The sequence below is a fragment of the Macrotis lagotis genome, chromosome 5 (assembly GCF_037893015.1).
Source record: "Macrotis lagotis isolate mMagLag1 chromosome 5, bilby.v1.9.chrom.fasta, whole genome shotgun sequence".
NCBI classification, from domain to species: Eukaryota; Metazoa; Chordata; class Mammalia; order Peramelemorphia; family Peramelidae; genus Macrotis; species Macrotis lagotis.
In genome coordinates, this window is record NC_133662.1 from 35,099,622 (window position 1) to 35,126,419 (window position 26,798).

Consider the following 26,798-nt stretch of genomic DNA (forward strand, 5'->3'; position numbering starts at 1 on the left):
CTCTGTTCTGCCAATTGGGAGAGGGTGCCAGAAGGTAGAAGACAGGAGAAGACAACACTGATGAAAATTCCCTCCCGCAAAAATCTGTCAAATCACATAACTTTTTAGAATAATTGAAATGCAAAACTAAAAGGTCCTCAAAGATCTGGTCCAACCCACACCCAAGTATAAGCTAAAGGAGACAACATAAGGAATGCACACTGAAAACCTTACAGAGTTATAAAAATATTAGGTTATAGCTATTACAATGATAGAAGGGACCTTAGAAATCATTTGGTCCAATCTTATAAAAAATAGATTTATTTGGATAACTCAAACTTTTAAAAAGCAAAATCAGAGGTCCATCAAATTAAGAATGGATGCAAAAACTGTTATATAAAAGTATTAGAATGATAAATATGAAAAATTCAGAGAAGCACAAGACCAATACAAACTGATGCAAAGCAACGTACACAGAAGCATGAAAATAATTTATGAGTGACCACAATAATATAAAGAAAACAAATTAAAAGCCTTCAGCACTCTGGATGATACAGTAAGCTTCATTACTTCAGAAGACCAAAGTGAAGACACCTCTTGGTACAGATTTGGATGTATATTTTCGGACATGACCAATGTGCTGATTTGTTTTGCTAGAATGTATTTGTTACAAGGTGGGGTTCTATGGAAGAGAGAAGAAATGAGCAGTTCTAATTACACAAAAAATAAATTTTTAAAAAGTTAAATTCTATAGCAGTCATTTGCATACTAGGGAAAATTACTTTAAAATGTGAATGGTTGCTTTAGCTGACAATAACTCTTCAGCACTTTATTCTCCTTATAATTACCACTATAGGATATAGTATGCTCCTATATACATTTATATGTCTTTTGTGGTTTCCTCTATTAAAATGTAAAGCTTCTTGTGTGTAAAGCTTGTTCTATTCTTTGTATTTATGATTCCAGAGTCTGGAATACAGCAGGGCTTCAAAAATGTTTGTTGACCATTTCAGAAGAATCTTGAGAGGTAGTTGGTTCAAGTACCTTAGTCCCAATGAACAGATAAAAGACCTGGCCTAGAGAAAGGTACCTGGTCCGGCACTCAGCACAGAAGAGGTGCTTAATAAATGTTTATTAAATTGAACTGCCCAAAGAGAGCTAGTAAGTGACCCAAATGGACCTTATACACAAGTCATCAGACTTCAAGTCCAGTGCTATCTGCACTGATGCCACAAGGGCTCATACACATGAAAGTTTACCAGGGGCCCTGGTGAGAGGGCTAGGTTGCTCATACCTTGCATACTGACTAGTGTCTGTGTCTCTATAGGGAAAAGAAAGTGTGTTCTTAGTATCACAATTCCATAATTTTGGCTTGTGATGCAGGAAATTTCACAGATCATGGGACTGTTCCATGAGCAGGTGAGTGGCCAGGCAGGAGTTGGATACTCTTCCCTGAGGAGTTTCCCTGAAAGCCCAGCACAACCTCTTTAGGTGATGGCTAACAAAGCAAAGTAGGAAAAAAAATACTTATAGCACCAACATTTGATTGTTTCAAAGAATGGGGATGGGGGCCAGGGAGAAATAGCTGTCCACCAATTGGGGAATGGCTGTAAAATGTAAAGTGAATGGTACAGACCATTACTGTGCAATAAGAAATGGTAAACAGAAGGCATCCCCAAATATGGAAAGATTTATATGAACAGATGCAGACATCTATTGATGCACACATACACAATGATTACAAAAGTGTAAATGAAGGGGCAGCTAGGTGACACAGTAGATAGAGCACCAGCCCTGGAGTCAGGAGAACCTGAGTTCAAATTCAGCCTTAGACACTTAATAATTGCCTAGCTGTGTGACCTTGGGCAAGTCACTTAGCCTCAATGCCTTAAAGAAATAATTTTTTTAAAAGTATAAATGAAAGGAACAAAAGTGAATGCTATATAACCTTTATCAAATTGCTTGCCTTCTCAGTGAAGAGAGGATGATGAAAGAGGAAGAAAGAGAATTTGGAACTCAGAAGTCTTCAGCTTTAACTAGGGAAAAATAAAATGCTAAATAATTTTTTTAAAAAGAAAGATCAAAAAGAAAAAAGTGTATACCATATAACTGAAAAGCCAAATAAGGGCCCAATCATGAAATATTGAAATTTATCTCCCTCAGAGAGAGAGAAAGACAGTGTATACACATGTACATGCACTAAGGACAAATATTCACTCTCTCAGGTAGGGACAGAAATGGATCTGTATTACAGGAACACTCTACCTCTGCAGATTAGTCCCTTCTCTACAACTTCTAGTCTCAGAGAATTGACCCACCCAGGCATTCTCACTCTGATTGGCTAATTCCTCCCAGAACCTTCATTTTAAGGAGTCCCAAGACAGCCAGGCAGTACAACAGACTTTCTCTGCAATGTCCCAAGAAAGTATGGAAAAAAGTTGAGAATGGAGGCAACTACTTAGCTGGAAGGGCTAAAGCTAGGTGGCACACAGGATAAGAGTGCAGGGTCTAGAGTCAGGAAGACTTGAGTTTAAATAGGGGCTTAGACACTGACCAGCTGTGTGATCCTAGTCAAACCACTTCACCCTGCCCTCCATTTTTCTCATCTGTAAATTGAAGAAAACCCCAAATGGGGTCAGAGTCAGATATGATTGAAGTGACTGCACAACAAGGAACCTAGCTGGGAAGTACAAAAGGATTTTTGATTTGTCACTTTCAAGGGCAAGTTTGGCTGCCTTTAAAATAAAAAGTCTAGACATGTGATTTTATTGATATAGAAAATTCCTGGTAAGAAATCTCCTCTAGAAGCATGAAAGGATTTGCATGAACTGATGCTGAGCGAGATGAGCAGAACCAGAAAAACACTGTACACCCTAACAGCAACATGAGAGTGATGACCAACCTTGATGGATTTGCTCATTCCATCAGGGACAATTTTGGGCTCTCTGCGATAGAGAATACCATCTGTATCCAGAGACAGAATTGTGGAGTTTGAACAAAAACCAAAGACTATTGCCTTTAATTAAAAAAAACAACTTATTTTATTATGTAATCTTGTTATCTCTTATACTTTGTTTTTCTTCCTTAAGGATATGATTTCTCTCTCATCACATTCAATTGAGATTAAGGTATACCAAGGAAACACTGTAAAGACTAACACACTGCCTTCTGGGGGATGGGGGAGGGAAGCAAGATTAAGGGAAAAATTGTAAAATTCAAAATAAAATCTTTCTTTACAAAAAACTATCCCCTCTACCAAAGTAGATAAAAAATCATTCTGCATTTTAGTCATAAGAGAGTAGTCTAGCACTAAGAAGCTAACTCACTTGTGTAAGGTGGCATAGTCAGGTTGTGTCAGAGGCTGGTCAAGGAAGCAGCCTTCTATCTAACTTTCTGAGCTGCCTCTTTACAGTGGGCCCAGTTACAGGTTAACAAGCACAATAACTAGCAGTTTCCTTCAAGGGCCTACCTGTACTTTAAAAACATCTCATGAATCCATTTTTTAAAATTTTAACAAAGAGGTCTCCATGAAAATATATTATAAAGCTAAGGGTGAATTGGAGACAAGCTCCTCAGTCTTTTTAGTTTCACACTCAACCTAAGTCTCAAGTCTTGGACTCCTTGACCACATCCATTTTTAATGCAGAAAGAGAGAGAACAGCTCATGAAAAGGGTACTTGAAAATCATGAAATTCATTCTTCGAGGAAGTTAAGCCTACAAACAAAAAGAAAAAAAAGCAATATTTTTAGCATGCCTGGTTGAAAGTCCAGTCCTGTATTTGGGAAAACCATTTATTTGGGGTTTGGTGAAGTGTAGGGTTTGGCAGTGGGTTATTTCTCCAACCCACCTCCGCCCTGGGGTCATATGTGCCAATGACAGAGCACATACCCAAACCCAGATTCCTGACTTTGTCTAAGCCCTCCAGAGGACAGAGGTAGAAGAATAAGTTGAGAGGGAATCAAACTGGGGTTTTGCTTTAAAAACAAAACAAAAAACTGCCAGAAATGTAGAATACAAATTTATGAATAAGACAAGATGATGATGTTACAGGAAGGTTCTGCACAGTATATTCATTTGTAGGAGTACAACAATTAAATAATAATGATGATGAGGGGTGATAAGTACTAATCTTATGGTCAGCCCAGGCACTCAGAAGACTGAATCCCTCCAAGTTGGACTGCTAACCCTTACTAGCTGTGAGACCTTGGATAAGGCAAAAAATCACTTAACTTCATATGAAGGAAATGATAGATCTAGACCAAAAATCCCCCCTTCTTTCTACAACCCCAGTAACAGTCAAGTACTTGGGGGCAGCTAGGTGGCACAATGGATAAAGCACTGGTCCTGGAATCAGGAGGACCTAAGTTCAAATCTGACCTTGGACACTTAATAATTGCCTAGGTGTGTGACCTTGGGCAAGTCACATAACCTCATTACCTTAAATAAATAAAAAAAATTTTAAAGTCAAGTTCTTGAATAATTACTTGAATATGGTTTGAAAATATTTTTACATATATTTTCTATCTCACTTAATACTCTCAATAACAACAGGGCAGGTAAGATAGGATTTACCCTATTTTACTGATGAGAAAACAGATTCAGAAAAAGCATCTTTTATGGTAGGTGCAAAGTATATAGAATGCCCATCATGAAGTCTGAGTTCAAAACTAGACTCATTCATTTATTACCTGTGTTACTCTAGGCAAGTCACCTAACCTCTGTGTGCCTGTTTCCCCACCTATAAAATGGGAATAATAACAATGAAATAACAAATGAGATAATGACTGTAAAATGCTTAGCACAGTGCCTAGATACTATATAAATATTAGCTATTATAATTATTATTATTACATAGAGGGATAAAATGATTTGTCCAAGGTTACACAGGCAGCAAATGGCAGAACTGGGATTTGGAAAAATGCAAATCTCATGCCCTTTCCCTTAACATTTAACAAAATTCTATAATTAACAATACCACACATTTCTACAATGCTTTGAAGTTTTACAAAGCAGTTTCCCCTATTTAATAAATCCTGTGATGTAGGTAATGAAGATGAAGACCCTGAACCTGAAAAGTTAGAAAGGCTTGACCAAAATCATGGAGCTGGTGAGTGATTCACTAGATCTAATAACTCTGAATTTGATGCACTCTCCACCTTAGCAATGCTCATAGTAGGTATTCAGTAAATATTTGTTCAATCATTCGAGGTATATTTATCCCTGGAGGAAAAAAAGCACAACTATTACTCAAAGATCTAACACTTCTATGTTTTTCCAGGACCACAGAGACTGGGGCCTATAATAACCCAGAGGCTTCAGACCCAGTACATATGACTCTTCCATTAAGAAGCCTTTCCTGAATCCCTTAATAAATATTCTTTCCTGCTTTCTACCTCCCATTCTACAGTAGCATAACAACTCACACTGGTATCTGCAAAGGGCTTTTCTCTCAACAACCCCATCAAGTAGGTCAAAGAAGCAGCCCCATGCTACAAATGACCTTGAAGGGAAGCCTAGTCCTTGTCCATTATCGCCCAATTAGCATCAGAAGTGGGACTTTAGGCCAGGTCTTCAGATTCCAAATCAGCACTATAGTCATCATACCAAGTCACCTCTGATGCTCTACAGTAGGTATTATATATTTATCATAGAGTGCTACATGTTTTTCTCAGAAAAGGCTTCAAGAAAAAGTAGTACCTGAGATGCATCTTAAAAGGAAAAAAAGGAACTCTACAAAGGGAATGCAATGGAGGCAAGGTGGGATGGCCAGAGCCAAGGGCACATAAATGAGAGATGGGGCCCTGAGTGTGAGGGGCAGGAGAAGGCCAGTCTGGCAGAATCAACAGGAAGGAATCATGACAAAAACAGGTTGGGGCCAAGGTATGGAGACCTTAAAAAGGGGAGTTCATAATTTTATCCTAGAGAGTGACACTGGGGTTGATGAAATAGGGGAGAGACTGGGTCAGATCTGTACTTAAGGAAGATCAATTTGGGTAGTGGCATATAAGATGGGCAGCTAGGTAGCACAATGGATAAAGCATGGGCCTGGAGTCAGGAAGACTCATCTTTCTGAGTACAGATCCAGTCTTAGATACTTAGGAGCTGAGAGATCCTGCACAAGTCACTTCACCCTGGATGCCTTGGTTTCCTCATCTGTAAACTGAATTAGAGAAGGAATGGCAAACCATTCCAGTATCTTTGTCAAGAAAACCTCAAATGAGAGTCACCAAGAATCAGATATGACTGAAACAACTGAACATGTGTAGGATGGACCACTGGAGTGGGGAAGAGACTGGAAAGAGACCAATTAGGAAGCTGTTGTTAAAAAAAAACAAACAGGGGAACAGTGATGAGGGCCTAAACTGAAGCAACAACTGGGTCTGTCAGGTTGGGGAAGGGGTAGCAGGCAAGATAGGCTGAGGAAGAAATGGCAAGATGTGGCAACTGGTTGGACATCTGGAAGGAGGGGGCCTGAGGAGTGAAGAATAAGGGAGAGCTACAAACCTGGAAGCCTATTAGTGCCTGCATTGCCTCCTTCCTCCTTCTCTCCTGGGCCCATGAAGACTTAAGCATTTTTTTCTGCATGAAGCCCTTCCTGATAGTCCCAATGACTACTCTCCTTTCTCCTGATTTAACTACATATAACTGTATTTATTCACTTTAACTTAAGACTGTTTAAATGGACTAGGTGTCTCCCTTATTAGAAGGTAATGAGGAGACTGAATAGGAGCTGCTGTATTTTTTGTACTTGTGTGCCCAGAACCCTGGGCATATAGTAGGCACTTCATAAAGGCACCTGAGGAGATATTTGAACTGTATTTTTACAAGAAATGCTATTATCTTAATGAGAAGGTAACTAATGATGGTTTAAAAAGTATTTTTAGAATGGGAAAGTATCTTCTCTTGTTTTTGCCAATGAGGATTGATTTAGGATAACAAAATAGTTATGCGATAGGAACCAAAATCAGGTCCTATGGCTTATAAATTCTTATCCACTAACTTTTATGATTAGCTCTCTGAGGCAACTTAGTGAGTGAGATCTTGAGCAAATCATTTTACTCTGTTTGCCTTGGTTCTTCTCAGCTATAAAATGGCCTTGAAGGGTTGCTGTGAGGATCACATGGGATATTTGTAAAGTGCTTCACACAGATGGAGACAGAAAAACTAAAGGTCTTGAGAAGGTCCATTTCCAGGGATCTGGTAGCATCAAGGAATCAATGACTAGTAAAGCAACCTCTGAAAGGCTGTTCAAGACCAGAGGCTCATAACTTTTTTGGGGGGGTCACAGCCCCTTCTGGCAGTCTGGTGAAACCTACGGACATCTTCTGAGAATAATGTTTTTAAATGTATATAAATTAGACACATAGTAGTTAGGAAAAAAATTAAGTTCATGGACCCCAGGTTGAGAATCTGGCATAGATCCGCCTTTAAATATACAGAAAATGCTTTGAAATAATTCCTGATGATGATGATGATGACATTTGTCCTTTGTTCTCAAAGACCAAGGCATCAGGGAGGTGATACCATGACAAGCATGTGAACTGGAGTTGAGGAGGGGATGTTGTGCGAAGTCACCAGCTTCACTTTTGTCTTCCAGAGTTATCTGGGTCCAGTGGCCAGATATGAATCAGGAATGGAGATGGCCCTGGATTCCAGGCAATCAGATCACACAGCCAATAAGTGGCAAGTGCCTGAGGCTGGATTTGAACTTCTGTCCTCCTGACTCCAAGGCCAGTGTTCTACCTGTGCCACTATCTGGTCCTAATTTTTACCTACATACTGGATCATAGATCTACTGCTAAAAGGGTCCTAGACACCAGGGGTCCAACACCCAAGAGATGAGAAAACTAATAAGTGAGTTGCCCAAAATCACACTTGGAGCAAGATTTGAAACAAAACATTCTAACACCAGTCAGGACAGAAGTACCATCCTTTATCACACACAACTATACCCAAAGGCCCGGTCAAGAAAGAAACTAACAAGAACTGGATTCCCCTTTCCATTAACCATAAGTCCTACCAATAATCCAACATGAACTTAAATGGGAAGGAGGGAAGTCAATGGGAATGAATTATGAATATGAAGTCATGCTCCTCCTCTAAATAGAGGGAGGTTGTCAGTGGATTGACTTTTATTTTGTTGAACTTTTCTTACAGATTTCTTGTGTATTAAGTGTTTGTTGAATTAAGCAAAGTTGGGATCCTTATCATCAGCCTTTTAAAATCTTTGTGACCCAGAATAAGTTACTTCCCTTCTCTCTGGGACATGGTTTCTTCACCTATAAAATCAGAGATGGATTAAATGAAGGGCCTCGTAGTTCTAAATCCTCTCGTACCTTCATCAGGGTAAGAAGGTTAAAAAAATAATTCTCTACCATTTACCTGAGAATTCCAAACACATAAAATAAACAAGATGCAAATAAATTATTTAAGATGCCCAAAGGGCCCTTTAATACCACTGAACCAACAAGGGATGATTAAGAATTGGATAATTTCTCATATTCAAAGGAAACATCTGCAACAAAGCTAGGGAGAAAGGAACAAAAGAGAAGGAAAGGAAGGAGAGAGCAAGGGAAGGTAGGAGACAGGAAGGAAAGAAGGAAGACGAAAGGAAGGAAGGAGAGAAGAAAGGAGGGAAGGAGAGAGAAAAGGATTTATTAAGCACCTACTACAGTTCTAGTTACTGTGTTTACATAATACTTAATTTGATCTTCATGACTGCCCTGGGAGAGAGGGGTATTATTAGCCCCATTCTATAGTTCAGGAAAACTGAGGAAGACAAGTTAAATGACTTGCTCAGAATTTCACAGCTAGTGATTATTTAGGCCTCATTTGAACTCAAATTAAAATTCAATTCAATAAACATTTACTGAGTGTCTAGTATATGGCAGACACTGTTAAGCCCTGAGGATACAAAAGAAGACAAAGACAGCCCTCTGGGAGCTTACAATCTAACAGGAGAGACAATATGTAGACAGACATCTACAAATACACAACTAAATAAATACAAAGCAAATCCAGGCTTTTCAGATTCCAGGTCCAGTCCATCACCACCCCCACTTTACTGCTTCATGGGTATCTGCTTCCAAGTTCAAAGTTCTTCTGTAGATTAAAACACATTTCTGGGCTAACCTCTAGATCAGTGACTTGCTCACCAAGGAGTAGTTTTCTTTGCTTGAGGTTGCACCACCCTACAGAGAGGTGGTTTATTTAAGCCTAAATTCCAGGTCCACATAATTCAAAGCCACCTCAAAGCCACATAATTCAAGTTACCCTAGCAAGCCCCTCAAGAACCTTTATAACCTACAGTCAGAGGAGGTTTGTGTTGTATCTTATTTTACCATTAGCTCAGCACTTGTCTTATCTCTAGAGAGTGCCTAGGGCTGGGGGGGGGGGGGTAGGGAGAGGCTGAACCTATGGTAGGTCCACAGGTACTAAACACAGTAACACCTCTGAAACTTAGTCTTAAGAGAGTTGCAGAGAACATTAAGAGGTTAAAGTGACTTGTCCAGGATCACAGAGCCAATGTAGCTCAAATCTGATCCCAATACTTGCCTAAGTGGTTAGCTTTCTGTTCAATGTTCTCAGATACTAGCGTGTATGACCCTGGACAAGTCACTTAACCTCTGACTACCTCAATTTTCTCATCAGAAAAAAAAGGAAACAATAAAGAGAACCTACCTCATGATTGTTGTGAGGATCAAATTACATATTTGTAGTGATACATAGTTCGTTCTTTCTTTCTTTCTTTCTTTCTTTCTTTCTTTCTTTCTTTCTTTCCTTCTTTCCTTCCTTCCCTACCCCCACACTGTATATAAAGTAGTACATAAAGTACACTTAACCAGTATTTGTTTTTAACTGAATCAAAGGACATGGGCTGGTCTCAATCTAGATCCACCTCCCTGGAGATCAGCTGAGTTACAAAGATGACTCTTCAGGAAGGGAAGCTGAATCATGCTTGTCAGTTCCTGTAAGCCTTCATTTCAGACTACTGATACTAAAATCCTGAATAGAGATGACCAAATTAAAAAAAAAATCAAGCACATATTGGAAAAATATCCAGAAAATAATGGGATGTAAGGATCTCTCACTAATTCTCATGACCAGAGCTCAAAATATATGTGTGTTTGTGTGTGTGTGTGTGTGTGTGTGTGTGTGTGTGTGTGTGTATTCCTGTGGCCAGGCTGTCTTTATCAGTAAATGAATACTCAGGCATTTTATAAAGTATGAACTCAATAAACACTTGAGGAATAAGGAAGGGAATGAATGAATAAATAAAAAGTGTGCTTCACAAGGTAGGATTTCCTAGACTGAATTAAAGGCAGATCAAAAAATGTAACACCTCCTATTCCTATCCACAAGATGGTACTGAGTTGACAGCATAACCCTCCTATTGATTGCTTCATTAAACAAGTTCTATGGGACAGGAGAATCCAAGGATTCCCCCAAAGGCCACTACTAAAAATAAAAAATAAAAATCTCACCAGAATGAATGTTTTAATTGATGCTGCTTCTGCTGTATTTTAAAATTAAATATTATAAGTTATACATTCACATAACACCAATACACAGTCTTCCCTCTGTCAATAAAGAAACATAGCCTTCCTTTTCTCACTCCCAAATGGGTTGCTTTGGCCAGGGCAACAGCATGGCAACAGTTGACACTTATATAGGATTTATGGTTCTCCAAGTGCTTTATATACACTATCTCATCTGAATCCAACAACAATCTTGTGAGGGAGGTATAGTTATTATTCACATTTTGCAGATGTGTAATCCTATTACTACTGCATTTTCAAGACATAGCAACAGAACTCTTTTCTATGTGCTGTCTCTCTTTATCAAAAAGGAAGATCTGAGATTTTGCTTTTCTATTTGAATTCCCAGCACTTAACCTAGTGTTAAATCCAGAGTAAGCTGAATCAACAATATTTCCCCCCATTATGATGACCTACACAGGGTCACACAGTGAGTAGATAGTCTGAGACAGGTTTCAAACTCAAGTCTTTCTGAAATATGCTTCCCTTCTCAAAATGATAAATAAGTGACCCAAGAATCAGGAACACAAGTCCTGCCCCTAACCTACAGTGTAACATGGACAATTCTAAGGCAAAGTTATAGACAAGTTGCTGTTTCCTGCAAGGAAGAAATCAGATTTGATTTTAGGCACAAAAGAAAGGAGATAAACTACTCTAAATCACAGGAGCAGTTACAAGATCTAGACGGTTGTCACTGACTCTGCTGGGGGATAAAGGATGCTTCTCCAAGATGAAGGAGAAAATATGACAGCACAGAGATCCATACTCTCCAGACCACACTTGGAGACTCATTTCATTAAGTTCAATTTTCAAAGGGAAAAGGCACAGGGTGTACTGTCCATTGGGTCCCAGATGGACCTCCAAGACTTTGCTTGTTTTTCATTTCAGTTGAGGAGACAATCACAAGGGCACACTGTGGGTGGCAAGTGGGGGGGATGGGAGGGGAGTAGGAGATAGAGGTCGAATTCCAAGGTTGGCCTGGTACTTAAAAGGAGATTTTAGTTACTGGGAACTTTTATTTTATTTCAACACCACAGACATCTATTCGCTGCAAGGGACTCCTATGATGATGAAAAAATGACAATCTTTGTCTTCGAAGTGCCTCTATTCTAATGTGAGAACGTAGGGCATCGTTGGAGAAGTACATATAATACAAAGTGTAATTGTGATGGGGTTAAAAGAATGATCTCTGGACAAAGCCCCCTAGGAAAGTCTGAGGAGAGAATAAATAACACTTTGGGCAGAGAGTGATTAAGGAAGGCTGCAATGAGAAGGTGATGCCTAAACTGAACCGGAAAAGAAAAGTCAAACAGGGATGAGGAAGGAATTCCCAGGCTGGAAAGATCCCAGGTATAAATCCAGCCACACTATTGATTATCTGTGTGATAGAAATAACAAGAAAGGCAGCTAGGTCGTAGGGAGGATAGAGTACTTAAAAGTCCAGAGAAGCTGAGTTCAAATTCAGACTCTGACACTAGCTGGGTGATCCTGGGTAAGTCACTGAACTTAACCTGCCTCAGTTTCCTCATCTGTCAAATAAGCTGGAGAAGGAAATGGCAAACCACTCCAGGACCTCTGCTAAGAAAACCCCAAAAAGGATACTGAAGAGTTATAAACTCCTGAACAACAAAACTGTTGTAGTATAGCTGAAAGGAAACTGAGGATTGTGACTGCAATCCCACTTCTAACACATTCCTACCTATGTGGCCAACCTTCCTGGGATTCCAACCAGATGCTTCTAAGGTTTCTTTACAGGTTTAAATCTATAAATCTCTAAACTACCTCGTTAGAAACTCTTTTCAACAGAATTTTAGTGGATTCTCCTTCCTTCACCAAAATTTTTTTTAAAAAAAAAATCCATGGATTCTTGTTTCCTCAGTTCAAACTCTTTCACAAAAGTCTCTAATTTCAATCTAATTTAAAACAATGGCTTATCTAAAACAGGTCCACAATAAAGGATATGTCTAGTAACCTGAGGGAAAAGAGAAAGGGGCAAGTCACTTGACCTAAATAAATTTGGAGAGTTGCTTTCCATACCCTAAATTCTAGGTAGCAGTTAACTAAATTTCTATATAAATTTTCAAATCCCAATCTTTAATAGATATATTAGCAGGTATAAGACCAATTAATAAATAAAGACATTGAGGCAAGAAAAAATCAAGTGGCTTGGTTATATGCAAAAGGTATGGTAGTGAAAAGAGGAGGAATGAGCTTTGGTTTCCTTTCTCCCCAAGTAGAATAAGTAGAATAAGGCAAACATTCAGTTTTGTCCTGTCTTGTTTTTTTTTACAAGTACAAATTCTGTATGGAACAATAACACTATTTTTTCAGGCATGAAGTCTAAGAGTAAAGCATTAATAAGATTATTAATGGCAATAGCTAATACTGATAAAGAACAGTGGTGCAGCAATAAATAGAGAAATACTGATAAAGAACAGTGGTGAGGCAATAAATAGAGAACTAGGCTTGAGTCAGGAAGATCTAAATTCAAATGTGGCATCAGACACATGGCAGCTGTGTGATCCTGTGTGATCCTTAACCCTGTTGTTCCCCTTTCCTCATCTGTCTAATGAGCTGGAGAAAAAAAATGGTAAACCATTCCAGAATCTTTGATAAAAACATTTTTAGAATTTGAAAAAATGCTTTACATTCATTATCTCATATGATTCTCACAACAAGCTACGTTAGATGTTAGTATTGTACTATCACCCCCACTTTATAGTTGAAGAACTGTGTAATTCTCCCAGATTTCACAGGTCAAATATAGGTAAAGCAAGATTTTATCCACAGGTCTTCCTGACTTTTAGGCTATTTACTAATTGTGATCAAATCACTTATGGTCTCAAATTAGGTGTGGTTAATCTATATTGTAAGCCCCTAAATTGCCATTCAGGTGACTTTTCTAGGTTAAGTTTTCTCCCAGGCCACCCCTCTCCAAAGTGTGTAGCCTTTGACTATTAGAATATAAATTCCTTGAAGGCGGAGATAATTTAGCTTCTGTATTAGTATCTTCCAAAAGATACTAATAAATATAGTAGGAACTTGGAACACATTTTTATTCACAAATTCACTCACTGATAAATTTATTCTGAGTCAAGTAGACACAAAAAGGAAACAATATATACAAGATCACAACAATATAAAATGGCAAAACATAAAATAAAATCGAACACCCTGTAATTATAACCCTATACAGCCCCAGGGAACAGATAAGAAAATGCGCCTCCCTGTTTTCATTGAAGACAGCTCTCCAATAAGTGGAGAATGTGGTAGATGTTGTCAGACAAGGTTAAAGTGGTTCAATGGTTTGGCTGAACTTTTTAGAAAAAATCTTTATTACAAAGAAAGACTTACTGGGTAGAATGGATGCAGGCTTAAAGTAAGAATGAATGAATAAAAACCAAAAGGCCTCAATAAAGCATTTTTTAAAAAGACTTTGGGGGGAGGGGGAAAAGAAGATGAGAAGGTATAGTCACAGGGGTGAACTTTATCTTGGACCAGAACAAATTCAGCAAAAAAAGGCTGCGGTGTTTATTAGTAGAACAGGCTTACTGAGACTCAGGCAGACAACAAGAGACAAAGGGGCAGGCTCACCTGAAAGCTGCCCTACACAGCAGCCTGGCTCACTGGCCTCCACATCAAGCCAATCTACCTCTCTTGCATGTTCTTGGATCATCTTGCTTGCACTGAAGACCAAACCCCCAGGAGAATATCTAACAGGAGCTGACATTTAAAGAATGTTTTATGGAAAGCAAAGCACTTCACAATTCATCTCATTTTATCCTGCACCTAACCCGCAAGGCGGTTGTGAAGCTAAATTAAATAATATTGATAAAGCATTTTGCAAACCTTAAAGCACTATTTAAATGCTAACTCTTATTATTGTGGTTATTATCATCCTCACAACAACTTTGTGAGGAAGGTGCAATTATTTCAATTTTATGGCTGAAACTAAGACTGAGACAGGTTAAGGGACTCATCCAGGTGTCTGCAACATCCATTGCACCACCTAGCTGTCTCCAGGCACCTGGGAAGTCCCAGTGGATAGAAGTACTCAGCTTGAAATCAGGAAGACCTGAGTTCAAATCCTTCTTCAAACATGTATTAACTGTGAGACTATGGAGTCCATTCACTTCTACCTCAGTTTCCTCAATGTCAAATAGGGACAAAACAATTCCCACCTCCCAGCATTGTTGGAAGGAACAAATGAAATGATACCTGAAAGGGTACAGTGCTAGTCACAAAGTAGGCATTATATAAAATGCTATCTATAATACTACTACTACTAATTATTATTATTATTGTTGCTGTTATTATTCTGAAAGAAAAAAAAGAACTCAATTTAAATGACCAAAGTCAATCAGATGCAATTTCTTTCCATCCCAAAAGATGAAAAAAAACCATAGGAAAAATCCTTCCTCACTGAGGTCAAGAGTTTATTGGGTTTGTGAGCTTATCCACTTTAGACTCTAAGAGTGCATTCTAAAGAAAAATGGAACACTGGTGCATGTCCTAAGGAAGTCTTCTGATGAGTTAACAGCATTGTAAGAGAAGTCACCTTCTGGAGGGAAGGTCTGTCTAGACTGGCACTGTGCCAGTTAGTCCCTATGGACTGACCCTCTGAAAAGTGCCACCTGGAATTTTACACTTGACACTGGACCTTGATGGCCTCAGTTTACAGATGAGGAAATTGAGTGGTCATATGACTAGTGTCTGAAATAGGATATGAATGTGGTTCTTATAGATTCCAAGTCTAACTCTCTATTCACCCCAACCCCCTTAATTAGCACCTCTAAACCCTGGGAAAGCTGGGTGGCTCAGTCATTAGACATCCAAACCTAGAGTCAGAAGGACCTGAGTTTAAATTTGACCTCAGAATCTTACTAGCTGTGTGATCCTGGGGAAGTCCCTAAAAGCTGTTTGCCTCATGTAAAATGAGCTGGAGAAGGAAAGGGTAAGCTACTCCAGTAACTTTGCCAAGAAAACCTTAAATGGGGTCACAAAAAGCTGGACATTATTGAAAAATGACTAAACAACAATAAACCCTGAAAACACAGTGTTCTTAGCTATTCAACATCAGACTAGGGCTGGCAGCAGAAGCTACTCCATGCTCATTATCAGGGTGGTAACACAGATGCAGAGATGCTCTGGGCTCTCTAGTAGAAGAAAGGAAATGAATGAGATTGAAGAGAAACTTATATGAACTGATGCAAAGTGAGAGAATCTTAACCAGAAAAATCAATCTAACAATGACAATAGTGATATATAAACAATCAAATCTGAAACTGTGAAATGATATTGGCCCAAGTTGGCCCCAAAGAAAAGGTATAAGAGAGCCCATTTCCCTGGATGACCCCACCCCTTCAGGCAACTCAGTAGAGCTGGACCTGGCATCAGGAAGACCCAAGCTCAAATCCAGTTTCAGATACTTATTAGCTGTGGGACCTCAGGTAAGTCTCAGTTTCCTCAATTGTAAAATGAAGATAACAGCACTACCTCAAGGATTCAAAGGAGATATTTGTAAAAAGCCCTCAGCATAATGTCTGGCACATGGTAGTTACTTGTTTCCTTCCTCTCCATTTTGGCAGGTGGAAGATCAGCGGCAATGGAAAATTACAGGAAATAACATTGTTTTATCAGGCTGATGTGTTTTATTGAATTATCTGCTCTCTTTTTTTAAATTCTGTTTTCTAATGGATGTCTCTCTGGGAGGGAGACATGAGAGAGAGACACCAAAATGTAAATTAAGTTAAAACAAAAGAAAATAGAAATAGTTTTGAATGGCACGGTGTATACAGCTAACTTTGGAATCAGGAAGGCATGAGTTCAAATCCTGCCTCAGACATTTCATAGCTGCAGGATCTCTCTCTCAGCCTTAATTTTATACTCTACAAATTGGGGATAATGATAAAACCTACTTCAATTAAATAATACAAGTGCTTTGCAAACCTTAGAACACCCTGTACCTAGGATTTCATTTGGATAGGGAATTCTTGGAAATTCCACCTATCAATGCAGTATATTCTCTTCAATTAAGTCTTAAGACAGTTACCCTAGAGCACAGAGGGGTTTGATTTTTGCCTAAGGTCACAAAGTCTATGTGTCATGGGCATAACTTGAACTCAGGTCTTGGTGCAGGCCAGTTGTATCTGATAACTAAAACAAAACAAAAAAAACTAAAGTTGACAAAATCAAAAAAATAATATTCTTTTAAAAGAGAGGTCTGTTCTTTCTGGAGAGCAATTTGGAACTATTCCCAAAGGGCAACAAAAATGTCCATACCCATTTTTTATTGTTGTTGTTGTTATTATTTTGGGGGGTTGCAGGGCAAATGGGATTGGGTGGCTTGCCTGGGGCCACACAGCTGGGTGGTTGTTGGGTGCCTGAAGACAGAATTGAGCCCTGGTGCGCCAGGCTCCAGGGCCAATGCTCTGTCCGCTGCACCACCTAGCCACCCCTACTATCATTTATCATCATCATCATCATCATCATCATCATCATTATTATTTGGTTTTTGCGGGGCAGTGGGGTTGGGGTGACTTGCCCCGGGTTACACAGCTGGGTTATTGTTGGGTGCCTGGAGCCGGATTTGGGCTCCGGTGCTCCTGGCTCCAGGGCTAGTGCTCTGTCCACTGCGCCACCTAGCTGCCCCTATTATTATTTTTTAATTTTAATTTTTTTCTTTATTGCTCATGAGGGTCTATATTTTGGGGGGAGGAGGTATTATGTTTACTCTTAAACAAGAATATTTTAGTAATGTATAAAAAACATCATTTGTACAAAAATAAAGGAAAATAAAAGATGAGAAAAATACATATATATACCCTTTGATCCAACAATACCACTACTGGGTCTATACCCTGAAGAGATGATGAAAAAGGGTAAAAACATCACTTGTACAAAAATATTAATAGCAGCCCTGTTTGTGGTGGCAAAGAACTGGAAATCAAGTAAATGTCCTTCAATTGGGGCATGGCTTAGCAAACTGTGGTATATGTATGTCATGGAACACTATTGTTCTATTAGAAACCAGGAGGGACAGGAATTCAGGGAAGCCTGGAGGGATTTGCATGAACTGATGCTGAGTGAGATGAGCAGAACCAAAAAAACACTGTACACCCTAACAGCAACATGGGGGTGATTATCAACCTTTATGGACTTGCTCATTCCATCAGTGCAACAATCAAGAACAATTTTGGGGTAAATGCAATGGAGAATACCATCTGTATCCAGAGAAAGAACTGTGGAATTTAAAAAAAAGTCCAAGGACTATTTCCTTTAATTTAGGAAAAAAAACTGATATCTTATTGTCTGATCTTGTTATCTCTTATATTTTATGTTTCTTCCTTAAGAATATGATTTCTCTCTCATCACATTCAGTTTGGATCAATGTATATCATGGAAACAATGTAAAGACTGGCAAATTGACTACAGTGGGGGGTAGGGGGAAGGAAGTAAGATTAGGGAGAAAATTGTAAAATTCAAAATAAATAAAATCTTTTAAAAAAAGAGGTTTGTTGTACATGCTACAAAGGTTAATAACAATAATCAGCATTTATACAGTTCTTATATATCATCTACTCTATTCTACTAAGGAGATCAGTCACAAATACAAAGGAGGGTGTGATGAGAACAATATTTAGAATTAGTTGAAAAGCTATGAAAAAAATTTAAGGAGCATTCTGATGTGACTTACTTCCTTACATACGTTTTTGTGGAGCATGGGAAATAGGAGAAATCTGTTTTACTTGACTGATTATTTATTACAAAGTTGTGGGGGGGTTTTCCTCCCCAAAGGAAGGCAGGAAGAAAAAGTAAAATTTTTGTTCATTGAAATATTTTCATTTAAAATAGAAAACAGGGGCAGCTAGGTGGTGCAGTGGATAGAGTAGGGGGCCTGGAGTCAGGAGTACCTGAGTTCAAATCTGAACTCAGACAATAATTACCTTGCTGTGTGGCCTTGGGCAAGCCACTTAACCCCATTGCCTTTCAAAAACTAAAAAAAAAAAGAAAGAAATTAGCCCCTCCAAAGTGTATTTCCCCTCCTCTAGTTTTTTCTCAGGGGTGGGGGAAGGTGTTTTTTTTTTTAAGTTTGCATCAATTTTTTTCAATCAGCATTAAAAATCTATGCTTATTCTACATATAAATAAATGGAAGAGGAGGAGGATCATGGTTGGAAAAGCTTCTCAAAGGAGAATTCTAAAAGGCAGATGAAAAGGCAATCCATCCAAGCCTGAGGGAAACAAATGAAGAGGAACAGCAGATAGCATGTCAAATTCAGAAGTAGCCTGGTTAGTTGAAGAATAAGTAAAGAGAGGAAGGCCTCTTATTCTCCTTCTTCATCTTGAATACATCATCTCCTTTCTCCTCTCAACCTGTATTCACACCAGTGTCTCAGGCCCTTATCATCTCTTTCCTACATCTGATCTCTCCTTTATCCAGTTCATTTTTCACAGAGCTGTCAAAATATCATTTTAGTACACAAGTTGATTGGGCCACTCAAATGCTTAAAAATCTGCAGTGGTTCCCCATATACAAAGTATAAATCATATACACCTCAGCCAGATATTTGAGACCCTCCAGAATTAGAGTCCAATTTACCTTTCTGGCCTTACTCATGGCCCCTCTTCAAGCCAAACTATTCCCCAAATTCTTCTTTTTTTTTTAATTTTATTTTTTTTATTTATTTAAGGCAATGGGATTAAGTGACTTGGCCAAGGCCAAACAGTTAGGTAATTATTAAGTATCTGAGGCCAGCTATGAACCCAAGTCCTCCTGACTCCAGGGCTGGTGCTCTATCCACTGCACCCACCACCTAGCTGCCCTGAGAGATGACAATCTTAACAAAAAATAAATTTTATTTAATTTATTGGAACACTTACTCTAAAACTTACATTAACAGTGCACAATTATAGAGGAAGTAGCTGACTTTCTTCACAAACAGACTTTTTGTTATTGTTATTAATTCCTATCTTATTCTTCATGACCTCATGGGACCATAGGAGACTAAATCTGTTCAAGAGGTTTTACTGACAAAGATATTAGAGTAGTTTGCCATTCCTTCTTCAGAAGATTAAGATAAACAGGGGTTAAGTGACTTGTCCAGGGTCACACAATTGGAGACTATCTGAGACCACATTTGAACTTGGGTCTTCCTGACTCCAAGTCAAGAACTCTATCCACTGAATCACCTAGCTACCTAACAAATATATTGAGAGGTAGTTAATACAAGCATTATTGCCCCTACTTTATAGGAACCTGAGGCATGGAAGTATCCTGCCCAGGTTCATCTTAACTAATAATAAACTAGGTGTTATCTGTTACCTTTATGCAGATGTTGCCCAAATCTCTGTAAAGTTCCAAAAAGTAAGTTCTGACTGAAACCCACTCCTTTTGCATATTTGTCTTTGGGGTCCAAAAAGATGCCAAATCTACCCATCTCCCTATAGTCTAAAACAGATTCCCAAAATATGATCCCTAATTCCCTGAGGATTCTTGAGACCCTTTGAGGAAGTGAGTTATAGTGAAGTCAAAGTCTGTGAAATCAAAACTATTTTCATAATGAAAATAATATATTGTTTGCCTATTAAAATAATCTTCCATTTTTAAAACTACTTATTTAAGTGAGGCCGGATTTTCTTCATATTCTTCAACCAAAACAACATATTGCAAAAGACTAGATGCAGCAGACATGAGAATTCAGCTGTCTTCTATTAAGCCAGACACTAAAGAAATTTGCAAAAATTATGTAAAACAATCCTACTCCTCTCATTAAATTTTTTTGGTCTGGTATTTTAATGGTATTTATGTTAACATGTAATAGGGTTTGCTATTATTTTAAAGAAATTAATAAATATTTATAAAACTTAGTTTTCATTTCTAATCCCATGACAATCAACAGATATGACCCACATGAACAAAAGCTCTCCTCAATTTTTAAAAAGTTCAAAGGGCTCCATAGACCAAAAAGTTTGAGACCGGCTGGTCTAACATGATCTCTCCCTCATCAAACTAGAGTATTTGGTATGAATCTCTCCTTTCCTCTCTTTGCTTCTCCTTTGTACTATTCTTATCTGCGTACATGTTTATTTCTCCTTCCCCCATCCCCCTCTTCATATACACACACAAATACACGTTTGTGTCTAGAGGCTCCTATTGTCATATTTCATTTTCATATGTCCCAAACCTAGAATCTTATACATTTTGATTATTTTTTAAATGTTTTTGTGTTTTGTTTTGTTTTGTTGTTTTCAACTAAGGAAGGAACCAATGTCTTTATGGTTTAAGTCCACAGTGCCTCAATGCCTGCAGAGAGTACAGATCACACACCACCTACTGGGGCCATTCTCTGCAGAGGAAAAGCTGCTTGGATTACAACTAGGGTTTACAATAACTATTGTCAGTAGGCATGAAGAGGAACAGCGCAGCAAAAAAGACCTTCAAGTGACAAAGGGATGAAGGAGGTACCCCTCCTTTTTTAACTTCCCCTTCCAAAAAATGAAAGCCCTGATTAAGAAAGTACTGAACTATAATAAAGAGGAAGGAAAGGAGCAAATCATGTATATAACTTAGAATCTGCATGTATAACTTAGAACAGATTTATTTTTAAAAAAAAAGATGCTCCAGGGAAACTGAGGCCTGGCAAAATAAACCAGAGAGCTCAACCCCTCATACCTCTGACAATCTTACTACCACTGGGGCAATCCCAAAAGGAAAATTACAAGCTTCTTTGAGGCTTTGATGCTCAGGTTTAAAAGCTCCAGAGACAGAAAAATAATATACCAAATTATTCTTTTGATCAAGGATCTCAGAACCTTAAATCTAGTATCTTTTTGGCACCTCTGCTAGGCAGACACACTTAGTGTCTCAACCAGGTCACATTTTCATTGCAAATTAAGCACTGATAGGCATCTGGGCTAGGAAAGGTACAAATGTACCTCTGCCAGACAGTAATGAGGGAGCGACCACAATGCCCCCACAATCTGCCCATGTCTGAAATTCATTAACTGTGGGACATGACCATGACAAGGTACATGGGAAAGACATTAGGCTGAGGGCCAGGACATTCAAATTCTGGTCCTGATTTTGTAATTCACTACTGTGAGGCCTTAGGAATTTGCTTAATCTATCTGACTTCAGTGTCCTTAAAAAGTAAAATGAAAGGAGTCAAATAGATAACTGATATGTACATAGTTCCTTCAAGGTTTCCAAGGCATTTTATTAGGATCACAATTCTAGAGCTGGAAGATTCCTTAGAAGGCATAAAATCTGACCCCTTCATTTTTACAGACAGGGAAACTGAGGCCCCAAGAAATTAAGTGGTGTAAGTCCCAAAGTCAGTAAATGGCAAAGGCAGGATTTGATCCTCATAACTACCACAGGGAACTCTAGATATTATTATTCCCATTTTACAGATGGGGGCTCATAAAAGGTTAATAACTTGTCCAAGGTCACATACCTAATAGCAGAGGGAAGATTCAAGACTGGTTTCAATCCATTTTGATGCACTGTTTCTCCATAATGACCTTTAAGAGTACTCCTAGGTTGGACATTCTAGGATTTTCTAAGATCAGCCCTTGCAATAGTCCCATTGACTTCTCTTGATGGAAAAAAATGAAAACCAGAGCTGCATCCATAGAGTTGAGGCAGAAATGGTTTGCTGTACAACTATGTTCATAAGTGCATCTATCACTGGAGTATTTGGGTCTGTCTATCTGAAAGGTGACATAGAGAATGACCTATTAAAGGCTGCTCCAAATCAGGTCTCAAAGGTAAGGAATACCCCTGGTGCTGGCTAACAAGTAAAAGAAAGTCAATCAGCAGTGGTGGTGGAGGGGTGGGGAAAGGAGTCTATATTATTTAGAACCCTCACAAAAGAAGAACCATCAAGAGACTAAACCTTGAGCAAACTAGAAATCAGATGTTTGTGAGTTCCTCTTCCAACTTCTGCCACTATCCTTCTGGGTTGGATGTCCTTCACCCTTCCACATTTCAGTCTCTACATAGGCCCTAAGATCATAGATCTAAAGTTGGAAGGGAACTCATCTAGTCCAACCCTCTCATTTTTATAGGTTAAACAGCCAGTACTCTTAAGCAGGAATACCTTATAAAGCATGTCAAACACACACACACACACACACACACACACACGTAATACTATTAAATCTTCCAAGAAATGAACTAACCTGTCTGAGATCACAAGCTCATATGAGTAAGAGGCAGACTTTGAACTTAGGTCTCTATCTAATAAGCCTAGATTTCTTTACCTTTTATTTGTGTTATGGTTGCCTTTGTGGGTATTGCTATAGAGACTTTTTCTCAGAAGGCTTTTAAATGCATAAAATGAAAAACATGGGATTACAATTATGTTGAAATATAGTCATCAGAACTTTTTCAAACCCACAAGTGCATGAACCCCTATGGCTCCTATAGAAGTCAATTATGTTGAAGTATAGTTATCCACCTGTTTTTAAAAAATGCACAGACTCTGTTAAGAACCCTGTGCCAGGGGCAGCTAAGTGGCACAGTAGACAGAGCACAGAGCACTGGCCCTGGATTCAGGAGGACCTGAATTCAAATCCAGTCTCAGACACATAAAAATTACCTAGCTGTGTGACCTTGGGCAAATCACTTAACCCTACTGCCTTGCAAAAAAAAAAAAAGGAACCCTATGCTATTGATTAACATGTATAACCTCTATTAAATTGCTTACATCTCAGGAAGGAGGAGTTGAGGAAGAAAGGGAGAAAATTTGGAACACAAAATGTTAAAAATCATCTTTAATAAAATTGGGGAGAAAATAAAATATTATTTAATTAAAAAAAAATCAAACTCTGCCATACTGCCTCTCCTAAGATCACAGCTTTAGAGATGGATGTCACACAAGAAAATAGCAGCAAAGTACAGATTTGATCCTCAGAGTCCAAATCCAACCCATTTTCCACTGCAACATGATGCTTCCCTACTGAGGCAACTAGCAAAACTGACAAGGCCAAGTTATATCTCACTCTCCTCTGCTCCAGACTAGCAAGGTACCTTTAATAAGGGAGGTAGGTAAAAGAAAAATAAAACAAAATTTCAAGACACCAGGAATTGCTTTGTTATTGTTGTCTTAAAATCATATTCTCTTTTAGCTAACTGCTACCAGGCGCCAGACTGACACTGGTGGATGTTGGTCTTACAGCCAATAAGCCCAGACAACAACAAGGTTTCCCCACCAAACACATCAGAATTTCTCCCTCCAACTGTTCTCACTATGATTAGAAAGCAGACCTCCAGTGCTAGAAGGGTATAAATTCAGTCTTCTCAGGAGGCCCTCAGTCTCATTTATCAAGGTAGGAGCAAGTATGGCTGTACCACTGGACTGGTCAGTGGGGCCCCTGCCCAATAGGAAGCAGATCAAAAAGGAGCTCATGCCTGTGGGAGGGAAGTTCTCACCATAGCAACACCAACAGCCAGGGCTGCAGCTCCCATCTGTTGTGATGGGTCGGAATGGTGCCCTGAGCAATGAACAACAGGAAAGACGTGGGGTTTTAAAAACAGGGGAAGAAAGAGAAAAGATGCACCTACTTGCTGTGCAGTTTTTACTGCCCAACTGAACTGACAGCAGCAGCATCCTCTCCAACTACCCTACACCCCATGCCCTCAGAAGATGGACAGAACTGAGAGAGAACAGATGTTCTCCTGGGAGGAGTCACATCACTAAATTCTCTGGAAAGGGAGAGAAGTTCAGCAAGCTGGAGAAATGACTCAAACTTCATAAGATCATAGATTTAAGAGATGGAAGGGAACTTGGAAGTTGGAGGATCACAGATAAGAGCTGAAAGGGACCATGGAAGTTCATCTAGGTCAATCCCCTCCTTTTACAGATTGTAGAAGTGCCCAAATAAAGTTAAGGAAATTTGCCCAAGCTCACCAGACAATAAATGACAAAGCTGGATTCAATCTCAGGCCATGAACTCCAAATCTAGCCTTCTTCCCTACTGCATAACCTTACTTCAATAACCTTTTATCCAGCCTCTACTTATCATTCACCCAGAATATCTAACAACTCAACTCTTTTAAATAAAGGGCTTAATAGGAAAAGTTGGGAATTACAATGCTTTAGGGAGATGGATGGTTTTGGCTTCACAGATCTAGAGTTGGAACTTTTGCCTCTTATTGTATCCCCAACACTTAGCTGGACCTGGCACATTGGGATGGATAAGTAACTAAAGCCCTGAGGGCTGGTGATTTCCCAAGACCACAGGGAGTCAGAGAAAGAAATGGAATACTAACACTTCTGACTTCAAATTCAGTCATCTTTCCACCCCACTGCACTATGTTGCCTCTAACTTTTGCTCTCCAGTTCAAAAGAGCCCTAAGGTTTTTCTAAGACACTGGTAGAAAGTATCCTTTGATTCCCAGAGCTTCCTTCTGCTTCCAGGGTTAAAAATTCACTAAATGGTCAATCCAATCTTTCTGGCTGATGCTCTCTTCACCAAAGGAAAGAACAGAGATTAAGGGCTCTGCCCTGGGGTCACATAGCACTTTTTCGAAGCTGAAATTAAAACTAAGTTTAAATTCTTACTTAGTCCGTTGCTCAAAGTCAAGAATTTATTCAAAATCAATATGTGCCAGGTGCTGTGTAAGCTGGGGTGAAGAGCAAAAACCAGTCCCTGCTCTCAAGGAGCAAACAGTCTAATAGGGCAAACAAAAGGAAAGGTATGTACAGGACAAATGGGAGACTCTTACAGAGAGAAGGCACTGATTCAAGAGGGCCAGGAAATGTTTTTTGCTGAAGATGAAGGACATCAGAAAAGTCACAAAGCTGAGATGAGGAGTTACAAGCAAGGAAGGGATAATGATGGAAAATGCCCAGAATCCAGAGATGGTGAATAGCATATTTGGAGTCAGTTACTGGGCCACAGAAAATATGGGAAGACTGGAAAGGGAGGAAGGGAGGAAGGTGCCAAGTTATGAAGAGTTCAACAGAGGATGTTATACATGATCCTAGAGGTAGTAGAGAGTCACTGAAGTGTACTGAAAAGAAGGGGGACATGGTCAGATCTGTGCTTTAAGAAGATCTATTTGGCATCTGAGTGAAGGATGGAGTGGAGAAGGAATGAGAGCATCACCAAAGTACTGAAGGACTGATCCAGAAGACTAAAGAGTTCCCTTCCCTTTACCTTTCCACTTTCTTTGTATACTAGGATTCAAAGAACAGGATACAAGAATTAAAGTGGGGGCAACATGAGCTCTTTCAAATGCTTAAGATATTAAACAATAGAATATTAGTCCATCACCTATAATAAAAGAGTCACTCAAAGCAAAAGAACATTTGTTAATGGATAAATAATATAACATAACAGTATAGGTAAAGAGAATTTCCACACCTGGAGTTTCCCATAAATTTCATCTGCTAAGGAAAGCACAGATCCTTCTCAGGGGAAGGGGATCTGGATGAGGAAGAAGTCTTTAGAGTATATTCATACATGTGTACACACACACACACACACACACACACACACACACACAGAAGAACTTCTTTGTAAGGCTTGTATTAGAAGTCAAGACAATTGCCTATGCTTTAAGCTAACTATGCCAATTTGTTTGGGTAGGATATTGGGCCAGACCTGTAATTTGACTGATGCAGGGAACTCTGGGTGACCAAATTCCCTCTATCAATGTAGGTGAGCAAACTGTGACATAATATAAATATATATGTGTGTGTGTGTGTGTGTATGTATGTACGTACGTACACACACACACACACACATATGTATTAAAAGCTACTTGAGGCACTGTGAAACAAGCAGGTAACTGATCCAGAGTCACACATCCTTCAGAGGAGGGACTTGAACCCATGTATTTCTGGTGTCAAGGCCAGTTCCCCTCCACCAGTTATAAGGTTATTGATGGTGTAATTTTAAACTATCTATTAATTATATTTTAAGGGGGATTAATACCACCTACAGCACAACCACATGTATATAGGCTGGACTTCTTTCCCCTTCATTCACTCACTCACAAGGATGATCTACTATGTATGCTGGGAATGTTTCGCCCTTACAAGTCAGTCTTATTTCCAGAAATAAAATCAATTAGAAAGCCAAACACTGCCCAAGAGTTCAGAATGAAACCCTCTAGTTATCTCAAGCTGAGAAAGGGTAACCAAACCTGCAAACAATAGACAGACCATTTCAAAACTCTGCCTACAGCTGCCAATGTATTTCACTTAGTTTTTGAAAAAAATCGTAAAGCTTTCTATTTCTTGAAAGGATGAGCCTTAAGAGATAGCA

At 39.0% G+C, this 26,798-nt stretch overlaps 1 protein-coding gene across 3 annotated transcripts in view; it reads right to left on the reverse strand.

Annotated features, from left to right (window-relative positions):
• Window positions 1–26,798, reverse strand: part of TRAM2 (translocation associated membrane protein 2) — a 104,219-nt gene that overhangs the window by 72,942 nt on the left and 4,479 nt on the right. Inside the window, exon 1 of one of the 3 annotated variants that reach the window (XM_074237188.1) lies at window positions 1–26,798. This exon is cut by the window's right edge and continues 3,419 nt beyond it. The exons of the other annotated variants lie outside the window; for them this stretch is intronic. The gene's annotated coding sequence lies outside the window, so the exon portion shown is untranslated. 3 annotated transcript variants of the gene reach the window in all.